Genomic DNA, 13158 nt, shown 5'->3' on the forward strand with positions numbered 1-13158 from the left:
TTATGGCCTAAATAATTACCATGATTGTTACGATAAATATTCATCTCATGATTGAGCTTTTTATTTTTATATAGATAGATAGATGACTCCAGACTACATGTATGGTATTTCAGCGAGGGTTATGAATTATGCAACCGTGTTGGACATCTGAATTGACCATGGTGATTCATGTTTGTATTGTGTTCAGGAAGTGGGGACAGTAGAAGGAAGTTTGATTTTAAGCATCAGTTTGCTAGGACCACACAAAGGCAAATGTGTCCGACAGTTAAGGGTATAAGAATATGGAATTAATCTCAAGAGTTGCAGAAATATGCACCGTTTTAAAATGTGTTGCATACTTAAAAGGATAAATCAATATGAAAAACATGAAAGTTTGGGGTAAATGTGGAAGGAAAAAATTTCATTGCCATTTAGTAGTGCTGTATACTGCTGATTAGGGCTGCCACAAACGATTATTTTGATAGTCGACTAGTCACCGATTATTTTTGCGATTAGTCAACTAATCAGATCATACATCCATTGGATGTAAAACGTACAGCTTATTGCACCAGCATGCATCTGCTCTTATATAACTATCATTAGCTTACAGCTTAATGTGTTTAAGGTATGTGGAACTAAAAATAAAGACAAGATGATAGTTTATTAAACTTTTAATGAAATTTCTAGTTTGAAGCAACAAACCGAAAACGGATATAACAAAAGTGCTCACAACTATATTGAACTTTGGGACTATATAGTCAGTATAGCAATCTACCCAAGATTATTGTTCATAGCCAGGAAAGTTAGCTTTTCTACATGTTCTGCAGAAAGGCTTGCTCTTTTTTGAGAGCAGATGTTCCCTGCTGTGGAGAAGATCCACTCCAATGGGGTGGAGGTTGCAGGAATGCACAGAAAATATTTGGCTAGCTTTGTGGGGAAACGTCCCTCATTTTCGCTCCACCATTTAAGAGGATCATCCTTTTTAGAAACTGTGGCTTCCTTAAAGTACAGCTGAACTTCACTTCTCACATTTTGGACATCTTGGTCCTCCTTAGATGCTTCTTCCTCATTGTCACCTCATTGTTAGATGCTTCTTGACTCCTTGAGTCTGTCTGTGTCAGACTCAAGGGGTCTTTTGGCCGTCTGCACTTTTGAATGCTCATGTGTCCCAGCATTTGCTTCTTTGACAGCAAGCACTTCAACAGTCCCCTGCACTGATGACATCTTCAGGAGCCAAAAACTTCAACTTTCTGTATCCGGGGTCTAAGGCAGCTGCGAGAATAACAGGGTTTTCTTTGTCTGCTGAGAAAGTGGATATACTCCCCCATCTCTATGTTATGCCTTTTTCTGCACTGGCAATGAAAGATTTTCCTGAGCTCGTCTCAGGTTGGCTTTGGTGTACAGCCCGTGTCAGCCCTTTGACCACCTGTGGAAGACCTGAAATGGTTGTGTACTGCTGTCCACTAAGGTAAACAGGACCAGTCTCAAAAGGTGCCAACCCTTGCTTCAGTTCTTCAAGCAGCACCCACTGCTCTGGCTTCAAGTCGAAGTAGTGTTTCCCCCTTGGCGTTACCTCGGGATCTGAAAGAGTAGCAGTGAGAGGCCAGCGCTATTCGAGGAGTCTCTCTATCATGTGGAATGTACTATTCCATCTTGTACTGACATCTTGGATCAGTGTATTTTTCTTCACATTCATTTGCTCCTGTTTCATTTTTAGCCTTGTACTAGCCAGCTCACTTCTCTTAAAGTGCTCCACTAGCTGCCTAGCAGCACCTAGTGCTCTCTCCGTTAGCTCGATAACGCGGTGCGAGGGCTGCACTGGGCTCACTAACAGGGATTTGCCACGTTAATGCTGTTATGGCATTAACGTCATATTAACGAGATTAACGCTGACAGCACTAATAATAAGTAATAAGTAGCTCGCTGTTTACGCTAATGTTAACAGCTAACTAGCCAATTAGCTTACCGAGATGACTGTACCACTTCGTCGTCGGATGCCACAACGTGCTTCCTTTTTAGATGCTCGTGCATTGCCGACGGACACTGCTTCTTCTTCTTCGTCTTTGGCGTTTAACGGCATCCTTGTAGATGCATTGTCGCCATCTTCTGTTTCAGTCCGTTATTACACTCTTAAATCCTACTGTTATTCCTGCACCTTTCAGGATTTTACGACGCTTCAAACGACGCGTCGACTATTAAATTAGGCGTCGACGATTTTAATAGTCGACGTAATCATGACTAGTCGACTAATCGTGGCAGCCCTATTGCTGATTACACTGATTTGATGTTTAGTTTTGCATTGTTACATAAAGATACATGTTAGAGGGCTTTTTGGGTTGTTGGCGCCCTCTCGTAAGGATAATTAGATTGGAGATAGGGGGCAGGTGCTAATAAGAATTTATTCTTCTTCCTGCTCCTTTTCACCCATGGGTGCAGTGTTATATTAGTGGGAAAGAGGATTTGTATGTAGGAAATGAAACACTGTTGAACCATGTGTGAAATAAATAAATAAATGAAATGAAATAAAATGTTAGCAAACATTGCGTTTTTTTCTTGACATTCATTTGATTTTTTTTTTTTTTTTTGGTATATCTGTCATTTCATGAAATATTAGTTGCAAGTTGTTCAGACTAGTGTAGGGAACAGAGTTAAGCCAAGAACTACACAGTGTAGGGAACAGTTGTGATTCGCAAATGATCAAATAGTAATTTAGGGAGTGCTCGATTTGCTTTTATTTTTGTGTCAGTGTTACTTTATCATGCTCAATTAATAGTGGGAAGCCATGACCAAGATTAAAATGTGTTTGATTGTTCAGCCCTGTGACATACTATGTTGAAAAAGACAAACTTGGCTAGCACCATGGATCAGCTTAGGGTTGCAAAGGCAGTTTTTTTAAGGTTCCATGGGACCCTTAAGAACCAAAGAAAACATCTTTGTGTGTTCTCCTGTTGTGGTTTAATGCCCAACAAGCATAACCTATAAGAAACAAAAACACACAAATAGATATTATCTCTTAATCTGCATTTTTAAAATGTCTTTTTTTGGTTCAGGGTTCAAGTTTTTTTGGAACTTGTTTTTGCATCATTTAAATGGTTGTTAGTTTTACCTCTATAGAAATTCACTGAAAGCAAAAGAATTACACTGAAATGAAAGACAAGCTTTTCAGCTCTGCAGGGCCATGCTTATTTAGTCTAATGATGTCACTATCACAGAGTTAAGCCAAGAAACAATATTTGAAAGGAAAACAGCACAGCTAGAAATTTGATGTTTACCAAAATACAAGATCGACTAAATACCAGCAAGGGGCAATATGGTGAGTGATGTATGAGGTGGAAAGGTGCATGGAGAGGCGAAATAAGAGAGCCTGAATGATTGACAGTCTGTCTGCTCTGCGTTTCAGCAACTGAGGGGTGGAATCAATGGTCTTACTTGGCTACCCATGGTAAAAACTTATCCCCTCTCCCTACCTCTCTTCAGTTGTTTCTATCTACCTGTGTCTAAAACCGATGCTTATACTCACATATATTTTTGCCTGCTTGATCTTTTTATATACAATAACATTTCAGTAAGCTTATCCTTCCTGTTCCTTAGGTTTTTCTTCCCAGTCTTTATATCCATGGTGATATACCATAAGCCCCTAAAATACATATTGTACTACTTGCTATTTGTTATAAATTCTTATTCATATAATACATTGAAAAACAATGATCAAAATAAACAAAAGCACACATATTAAGAGTACGAATTTTACGAAAATTTGATTAACAACAACAACAAAATACAGCTTGTTTAAAATCTTCATTAAGGATACTTGTAAGTTTCACAGTGAATACAAAGAATCACGTTCTTTGTCTGTCAAAGTAGCTCATGAGCTTGTCTTATTGTTCACATAAGAAAGGGAGCAGAAGCTGAGCAAAGTATAGACCAAGTGACAAAGCAACAATAAAAAATCAGCTACAATATAGAAGATTGAGTTAGGTAACTGACAAGGTATGGAAGCAGATAAAGTGTCCCTCCAATGGCCATCTAACCTCTGACCTTTGTAACGAGTGGCTGAGTGTCTAAACGTCATTCAGATAACGAGTTATGGCCCCGTTGACACTAAATGGCAGTCAATGGACAGATAGATGGCCCACTGGGAATGGATGAAGTCAATGGGCAGTGAGAGTGAGTTCCATATTGCATTAATGGGAGCAATACAATATACTAAATGGTATTTAGCAGACACTTTTATCCAAAATGTCTTGAAGTACCTCATTGAGTGCTTTTATTTTTAGAAAGAGTGGCCCCATTGAAAACCAGGGTCCCTTACACCCCAAACCTGTTGGGACTTTGAGTACTTGCAGTGCAGCAATACTGGATTCATATATTCTGAGTCAGCAGGCAAGTATTCCTTTTTTTAATTTTAATTTTATTTTTATATGCAATAAACAGCAAGGAATTTTATATGAATCAGGGGATTTCAGTAAGTCTACATGGTATTTAAAATAATGAAGAAAAGGCACAGAACCCTTAATTCTCTCGTGTGGGAGGGGAGTTTCACTTCTTTACCATTAGGCAAGCGCTGGTGGAGAGGCATTATCTTTAGCAACATTCAAACATAAAATATCCTTTCATTCTTTTGCTACGTGTTAAGAGTCCCTCCAGTATTCATAATTTTCACATTTTCAGAATTCAATTTTGTTTTTATTTCTTTATCTTCTTCATCTTCATCCTGGCGTTGTTCCCGCTGGTGCAGGGTCCGCTCTTCGGCAAAGGATTCTCCATTAGGTCCTGTCCAAGGTGTCCTCAGGTGATGCGTTGATGGTCTTAATGTCCTCCTTTATTTTGTCCATCCACCGTTTCTTCGGTCTGCCTCGAGGCCGGCATCCTTCTGGGTCGATCATCATTGCCGTTTTTGCTACCGAGTTCTCATCGCTTCGAATCACGTGTCCATACCACCTCAGGCGGGACTCAAGCATCTTTTCCTTAATTGGGGCTACACCTAATCGCTTCCGTATGCCTTTGTTCGTAACACGGTCCTGTCTTGTAATTCTCCATGGTGTTTAGAGATTGTTCATGTGTGGTCAATGCGAGCCGACATGCGGAACCATACAGGGGTACTGGGCAGACCACCGCTTTGTAGATTTTTCCCTTGAGTCGATCTGGCATTCTTCTGTTGCAAAGGACACCAGTGACCTGTCGCCATTTTAACCAGGCTGCATTTATTCGTGCTCAGACATCGGAGGTTATATTTCCATTGTAGCTGATGACTGAGCCCAAGTAGCGGAACTCTTCTGTCTTCTTCAACTCTTCGTTGTCAATCATGATGGTGCCATCAGTTTGGGGGCCTCCTTCCAGGTATTCGGTATTTTTCGTATTAAGTCGCATGCCATATTCATCGAGCCGGATCTTCCAGAGTTGCATCGTCGTTTGGGTATCTTCTCCTTCTTTGCTGGCGAGGAATACGTCCTCGGCAAAGAGGAGAGACCATGGATGAGGTAACTGGAGGTCGGCCGTGATGGTATCCATACATAGAATGAAGAGGAGGGGTGACAGAGCTGACCCTTGGTGGACCCCAGCACTAACTGTGAAGGGAGGTGATAGTCCAGCGGCGCATCGGACTGAACTGGTGGCGTTGTCGTAGAGGAGCTGTATCCATTTGAATTACGCCTCAGGGACACCATGTGATCTTAGGGAGTGCCATATGAGGTCATGGGGTACCCTGTCGAAAGCCTTTTCAAGGTCTAGGAAGGCCATATGTACCGTCTTGTTCTTTTCCCTGTGCTTCTCCAGCAGGAGTCGGGCGGCGTGTATGGCGTCAGTTGTTCCACATCCCTTTACGAAACTGCATTGGTTGGGGGTGACGTTGACAATTTCCCGAAGACGTGCCTCGATGACTCTTTCGAATATTTTTGTCGTGTGACATAGTAGGCGGATAGGATGATAATTTGAGCATTCGGCTACATCCCCTTTGTTCTTCCATATGGGTATGGTAATGATGGTCGTCCAGACCTTCGGGACTTCTCCTGTGCTGACAATGTTGTTCAACAGTTCTGTCAGGATGGCTGTTCCCGGTCGCCCGAGAAGCTTTCAGACTTTGGTTGGGATATCGTCTGGTCCAGTTGTTTTTTTTATTTCTTTATCTAACGGTTCTTTTTTTTCTTTAGATGCCTAGTATAGCATTATGTACAGTTTGCACAGTTTCATTAACTAAATTTCCCACTGGATGATACATAATTTGTAAGATGTAATGTTTTTTGTATGCAATTCTTCCAGAGAACATAGCATCAGGATTAACATATTTATTTCTTCATTTCCAAGGAGTCTATTGGTGTGTGAAAGCCCCCAAAAGATTTGAAAGCCATTGAGGTGTCATTGGGTCATAAAGTTGGGAATCACACTTTTGCTACACACTGATAGTGAAAAGAAGAGATAAAGGAGCATGACTGTATGTCTAAGCGAAAGTGGAACCCAAGCTACATGTTGCACTTTTGCTGAAAACAGTTAAATGAACTGCAGCTGTAAGTACAATCACACCCGACACTTTTGCCTCGTGCCATTCATAGATAGACGTGTACATAGTCACATCAAAGATGAGTTTTGGACTTCACATTTTGAAGCATTTTGGTCAGAAATGAACTAGAGTGGATGAAAGGGTGCTAATTTATTGGCTAACATTAGCATACTTAGCAATACTTAGCAAACTGCATTCAGAGTGTAGGGGTGCAATACACAAACACACATCGGATAAATAGAAAAGTACAATTTTACTCACTGAAACTGAAGCACAATCTTCTCAGATGATATGTACCAGTATCCATTAAATATATATATATTTACGAGGGCACGTCAGCACATACAAGCAAAGTTAAGAGGTTCTCTTTAATGACTGAGAAGTAGTGTCTGAGGCCTAGTAAACACCGATTAGCCCCTGTCAGTCTGTCAATCAACATGGCCTCGCCCCTAATTCAGTTATCCCCATGGATGAGTTTCTTTTCTTTCTTTTTTTTTTTAATTCTCCCCACAACTCAGAGTTGTTATGGCATGTGATTGCAGTCACACTATATGCGTACCTGCCCAACTCTAACTGAATCACGCTCACTTAATTGCATGTGGACACAGCAAGCAGCAATCACACTTGTCAAATGACGTGGACTCGGGGGCTAAGTGCACTCAAGCATGCTATGGATCGCCTTCTGTGAATACACCCTTAAAGTTTTGCTTTATTCAAAGTTTTACGTTGCCAGTTTCACAAAAAGAAACTGTAACCTGATGGGAGTACAGTTTTCATCAACAGTAACAGATGGGAATGACAAGCAAAATAAGGCTGATATCATCTTTGACTATATAGTGTAAAAACAATTTATAACTGTAAAAGATGTTAAGGCATGGGGAAAAAGTCATATCAGATCTACAGGAATAGAGCCAGTTAATGGTGACATCACAAAAGACGGCTGCTACGAGGTCCTTTCTTAAGCCTTAAGACACACTTAAATCCAAAACTTCCTTAATTACATGTAGGTGTACTATACACTAGGTTCAATCAGATCACTTCACATGGAGTAGTAATACAGAGCTGTAAAAGAGAATACCATCCATCCATCCATCCATCTTCATCCGCTTTGTCCAGGGCCGGGTCGCGGGGGCAGCAGCCAAAGAGGCCCAGACCTCCCTCTCCCCAGCCACCTCCTCCAGCTTATCCGGGGGAATACCAAGGCGTTCCCAGGCCAGCCGAGAGATATAATCTCTCCAGCGTGTCCTGGGTCTGCCACGGGGCCGGGGCAGACCCAGAGAATACATTTTATGGAAATTACTTGTCATTTAAATATCTCAGCATGTGATGTAAAATTTTCCTATTCACCTGATTTGGAGTTTATAGTAAAGTCTATAAAAAATCAACCATTCTGGCATCTCTGTGGTATTTTAAAAATAGGAACAGTGCCTTTGCTGTTGCAGACACAAGTCTTCATCATTATACCTTATTCACTTTGCTGTAATTAAATATAATAAATGTCACCTTTCCCTTCTTTTTAGTTTTATATTCCTCTCTACACTTTCACACGTTTAAAGCAGAGCACCGCACAGATCTTGGGTAGATGCTCAAAAGATTAGCAACAACATCAAAGAGATCAACAGCACTATCTCTACAATAATTGATGAGTCCACCACAGTTTATTTGAAGTGTGAGTCCAGCAAAAGTAGTAATCCCCCTTTTGAATTTCTGGGCCTTGGGGAAAAGACCTGACCAAAGGTCTAAATAACTTTAAGCTACAACTCAAAGTTTCATGTTGATTCCCAGTAACTCAGATCCTTTAGCTGTATTTGATGCTGGGTCAGAAGTGAGGGGGGGGGCTCAGAGATATTCAGGCAGTAACACAGTACTGTCTAAATCACAGAATTAGGCTGCACTGTATTACTGAAGTTGTAGACTTGTACTATGCAAGCTATAGTCTAGAATATAATATTTACCAAACATGTAAAGAAGTTCCCAAAGTGACATATGGGACAGCTGTACTATATATTTATCCCAATTAAGAAACAAATAGTGCAACAGTACTGTAGTTTTAGTACTACACTTGATTAGATAACAGTCTTTTGTTACAAGGCAATTCTTTGAAACACTTGTTTCTGGCATTTTTATAGGATTTGCTAACCATAAGAAATGTAAAATATATCAGGAGCTTTACTCTTCGATAACATTTTAATATGACATAATCACACAGACAGTGCAGAAATTATAAATACAATATGTCACATGGCCCACACTTTTTGCAAGCTCATGTTGTAGGTATAAAATTTCCATTCAAACAACCTGCCACCCTGGAGCTTCAGTTGCAGTGTTAATATGTATTGCACAGTCAAATTACCATAGCAAATTTACATTTCCAGCTTGTGTGTGAAAACAATTTCGCACCCATACCCAGCACGCTACAAACTCCTCGTTTTGTCTTTTTCAATCACCACTGTATTTTGCTATGCTGTTTCCACCCTTTCTGACTTTCTTAGCCCCCTTGCCTACTTTATTCCTCCATATCTTCTTTTTGGTGCCACGTTTCTCTGTGCTTGTTAAACCCAAGTGTTTCCCAGCTTCTTACCTTAGCTCTTATTGTTGGTTGGATTCAGAGCCAAGGGTGGATCTAGAGGAATCAGAGGTGTCAGGATGTGGAACATCTTTTCAATGCCACAATACCCGGAGGACTTTGTGTGACCATGCCAAAATCAATCAGCCTTCTATTCATCATCTAACCCTGTCTTTAAAAGTCTTTGAAGATGTCTTACCTAAGTTGTCTGCCTGAAGATCTCAATGTTTTGCTGCTTTTTTTTAAACAGTTACATTATTCTCAATTCATATGTGATAAGCTGTTAATGAATATAATCTGTAATATATTAATTCTCAGTACTTAAATGAATATATCAGACTCGCCTAATTCTTGAGCTATATTACTCCTGTCCAAGCTTCGTAACTGCAAAAATGTGAAAGTGTAATATTAAACTATGTAGCAGATGATGTATGCATCATGGAGGCGTTTCAGTGGACAATTTGATGCTGTTGGATGCTGTTTTGTTTTATGTGAGTCATTGTCAGTGACATAGAAGTGGAGCTGCAGGTGTGGCTGCCAAGTAAGAGAAAGAAAAGCTGTAACTCTGAAGCATACCAATTACAACAACACTTGGAGTTGCCAGGTTTGGAAAATTAATCTTATCTCATACCGAGATTCCCTGTGTTTTTTTTGCCTTAAGTTTTACTTAAGGAAGAAGAAACATTTTGAAACTCTGAAACTTAAGGCTTATAAGATATTAAAAATAATTAAGACTTTTACAAAGTATTCGATTGCATGTTTTAGCCTATCTAGAAGGTCTGGAAAGAATACGTTTTGCAGACTAAAATATATGCTCTGCATGAAAATACACGATGACAGTTTCAAAGACAGAGGGCCAGGGAGAGGGAATATATACTCAAAACTTCATTTGAAATCTGAAAAACATAAACAATGTGAAAAGGGGATCAAAGATCAACTGGATAAGACTGGTAGAAAAATAAAGAAAGAGGCTGCGCTGAGTGTTTGAGATTTCTGATAGGAATGCCTCCGGGCCTGCAAAGAGAGGAGAGCAGAGTGCAAGTGAATCCGCCTCATGATGTCTTCCTTTTCTCTTCCTCTTTTCCTCCTCCACCCTCCTCCAATCGGTCTCATGAAATGTGACGAAAGGAGCTTTCCTAAAGTTATGTCTTAAGTTAGAAAAAAAGGGTGCCAATGTAGCAGCAGGTGTCTCTAAGGCCTCACATCATAACCATTCCTGCTCTGTAATGATACCACTACACCAAGAGGCACAATACACCCTGGAGAGTTTGCCAGTCCATTAGAGGCAGATTGTCATTCACACTCACATACACACCTATTGCCAATTTAGATTTACCAGTTAGCAATATTAATATAATGCTCAATTTTAATATTTAAATACACCAAAAATTCTTTATCACTAGACCCCAAGCCTGTTCTTTTAGTTGTTGGATGGTGGGAATTATGAATTACCATTACAGAGTAAGTGTTAAAGGAGTCATAGATGGAGTGACTGTTATTTAGTGAGAATTGTGGTGGAAGTTTATCAGGGCAGACTCAGATTAGCTGTGTTACTCTGTTTCCTTAAATTTTCTGTCAGAGAAAAAACAATAGTGAATGATCCTCTTCAATCATCACTAAGATTATAAACTCATTCTCACTTTACACAGTATGTACCTGCTGCTAAAGTATTTGGTTTATTATTGGCAGAAAGACAAAATGAGAGCTTCAAAACACAGATCTCACAAAAACACATATGCTGGACACCAGCCTGAAGTGTTTGGCCTGATGGCATGCGAATCTGGTGCTATGATGAAATACCATATGGTCTGGTGTTAAAATTGCTGATTGTTAATACTTCAATTAACTGCCTCTAAACAGAAATGAAACATTTTTAAAGACAGCAGTGTAACCTGCTTCATCTTTCCTTGGCTCTTTCCAGGGCATTTTATATATTAATGGATTTCCTTCCACTTTCTTTGGATTTTCTCCCTACCGCAAGCCTTGATCTCCTATCCACCCCCATCGCCAACCTCTATAAGAATTTGCGTCACCATTATTCAGAGGGCCACACACACAATACAATATGTGTTTCACATATTGTACCCCCCACACACACTCCATGATTAACGACAACAAAAGAGCCTTTTGCTGTATTGAGATTGTTAGCATTTGATGCATTAATCTCTCTCTACATCCTCCTCTCCCCTCTCCTTCAAATCTTAGGTAAAGGAATCACTTTCCTGCCTATCTTTAGTTGTTGAAAGAAATATAGAAGGCAAAGGCAACCTGTATTTTATACAAGAATAGAGAGAATTTAAACAATTCTTTCAAAGCCACCCTTTTTTAAATATTAAATCTCAACAGTGGACAACTCAAGTCATGGTTTTAAAAGCCACGTGTGTAAATTGTTTTGTGGTATGCTACTAATCTGAAAATAGTCTTTCACTGTACATCCAATAGAGAGACTCTCATGGTGTGCAATAAAATGTAACAGTTTTGAGTTTATTTTATTTTAGCCAAAAACAATATGTTAACCTTTAGACAAAAGTGTCTTTATTTATTTCATGAAATATTCAAGGGCTGACAAGGGATCTGAGCTTAATTTCTTAAGACTGCTTCAGTGGTATTTGAGTAATGCAGCAGAAACTTTATTTTGTACATTTCTAGTCACTCAGGTCGTGAGGGGAATGGGTTTAAATATGTTTTTCATTTACAGCTGCTGTCCATAGTTGCTATTCATCCACCTTAGTTGTATTATTCCTGAAATTCCTGAAATTTTCATGCTGCATCATACAGAAAAAATCATGAATTATAATTAATCACTAGCATTCAGTTATTGATTCACAACAAAGTTGAAATTAAACTTCTACATTGGACCTCTGCATCTCCATGGTGATGGATGATGCACATTATTGATTGCTACATCAATAAAGTGATGACATTGCCACTGAGATGAACTTTAGTCACCTCAACGTCCCCCAAAGTGCTGATGGAGGAATGAGTTTGCATGTTATTCAAGCACACACACACACACACACACACACACACACACAAGTGTGCAAGTGCATTACTTATAACAGGTAACAGTTTGTTACATAAAGAAACCAATTTATTAGTTGCATTTGTATTAGTGTCTAAGATGTTTCTTTTATCATGAGGTTGTTTGTGACCTAACAATATTTGCCAAAGGGACAAAGCACAAGGTTATTATAAATTATGACATCTTTTGTGTGCGACTAAGCTAAAACTTTAATCTTCTTTCAAAACTGAGTTTTGTTCTGATGTCAAAACTCGAAGAAAGCTAATGAAGACAATTCCAGAAATGCTGGTTTGCAGCTTAACCAAAAAAGCTGTAGGCAACTGAAGACAATCACACAAAACTCATTCAAAACACAGAACGCGAAGATGAAATAATCACTTCAATTTCACATCTCTTTCTCTCAGACTAAGATAACATTACAGCTTCTTCTTTTGATGTGTGCCTGGAAGGTTGAGTCAAGGGTTTGGGGACGTTTTGATGAAGTACTCCTTGAAAGTTTGGTTTCAAACTCAAGAAAATGCTAAATACAAGCTGTATTTCACAGTGATGACTGTGCAATGGGATTCATATCAAAAGCTGCCCCTCTCTTTGGAAAAAAAATTACATCTGTGCTCTTATATCAATATCGATCTTAATATCATTAACTCCTTTTCCAGTGCACTTGATCTGTTTTTGCTTTTTATTGCATGCATTTTTTCTATGTCCTCCTCACTTCAGCTGCTACATAATTCCATGAGATGACCTAACTTTTTCTTGATAACTATTCAGGCAAACAATGAAAAGCACATGTGGAAAACAACTAAACTGTCATGTGGACTAAATGGGACAAGACATTTATTTTCAACACAGACATGAATTACACTGATCATCATTAAACAACGCAGTCTTCTTCTGGGTAACTGGGGCCTGGTATTCACGTGTTTGTGACTTTTACACATACCACTTAGCTAAAAATTATTTCAGTGAGGACCACCTCCAATGGCAACACCACTCTTTAATAAAGCAGCTTTCCCTTAAAGTCCTTAGGAGGAACATGATTCTGGGATTGAACATCTGATAGATCCAGATCCAGACAGCTAACACGACCATGCTAAA

The 13158-nt window shown here is 39.4% G+C and overlaps 1 pseudogene; it reads right to left on the reverse strand.

The window, feature by feature from the left end:
• Positions 1-750: 750 nt before the first annotated feature.
• On the reverse strand, positions 751-2059 carry LOC146621595 (E3 SUMO-protein ligase ZBED1-like; annotated as a pseudogene).
• Between the last annotated feature and the right edge of the window lie 11099 nt (positions 2060-13158).

Source organism: Diplotaxodon limnothrissa, linkage group LG12 (genome assembly GCF_057381915.1).
Source record: "Diplotaxodon limnothrissa isolate DT_005_m linkage group LG12, D_limnothrissa_male_GT1.1, whole genome shotgun sequence".
NCBI lineage: Eukaryota > Metazoa > Chordata > Actinopteri > Cichliformes > Cichlidae > Diplotaxodon > Diplotaxodon limnothrissa.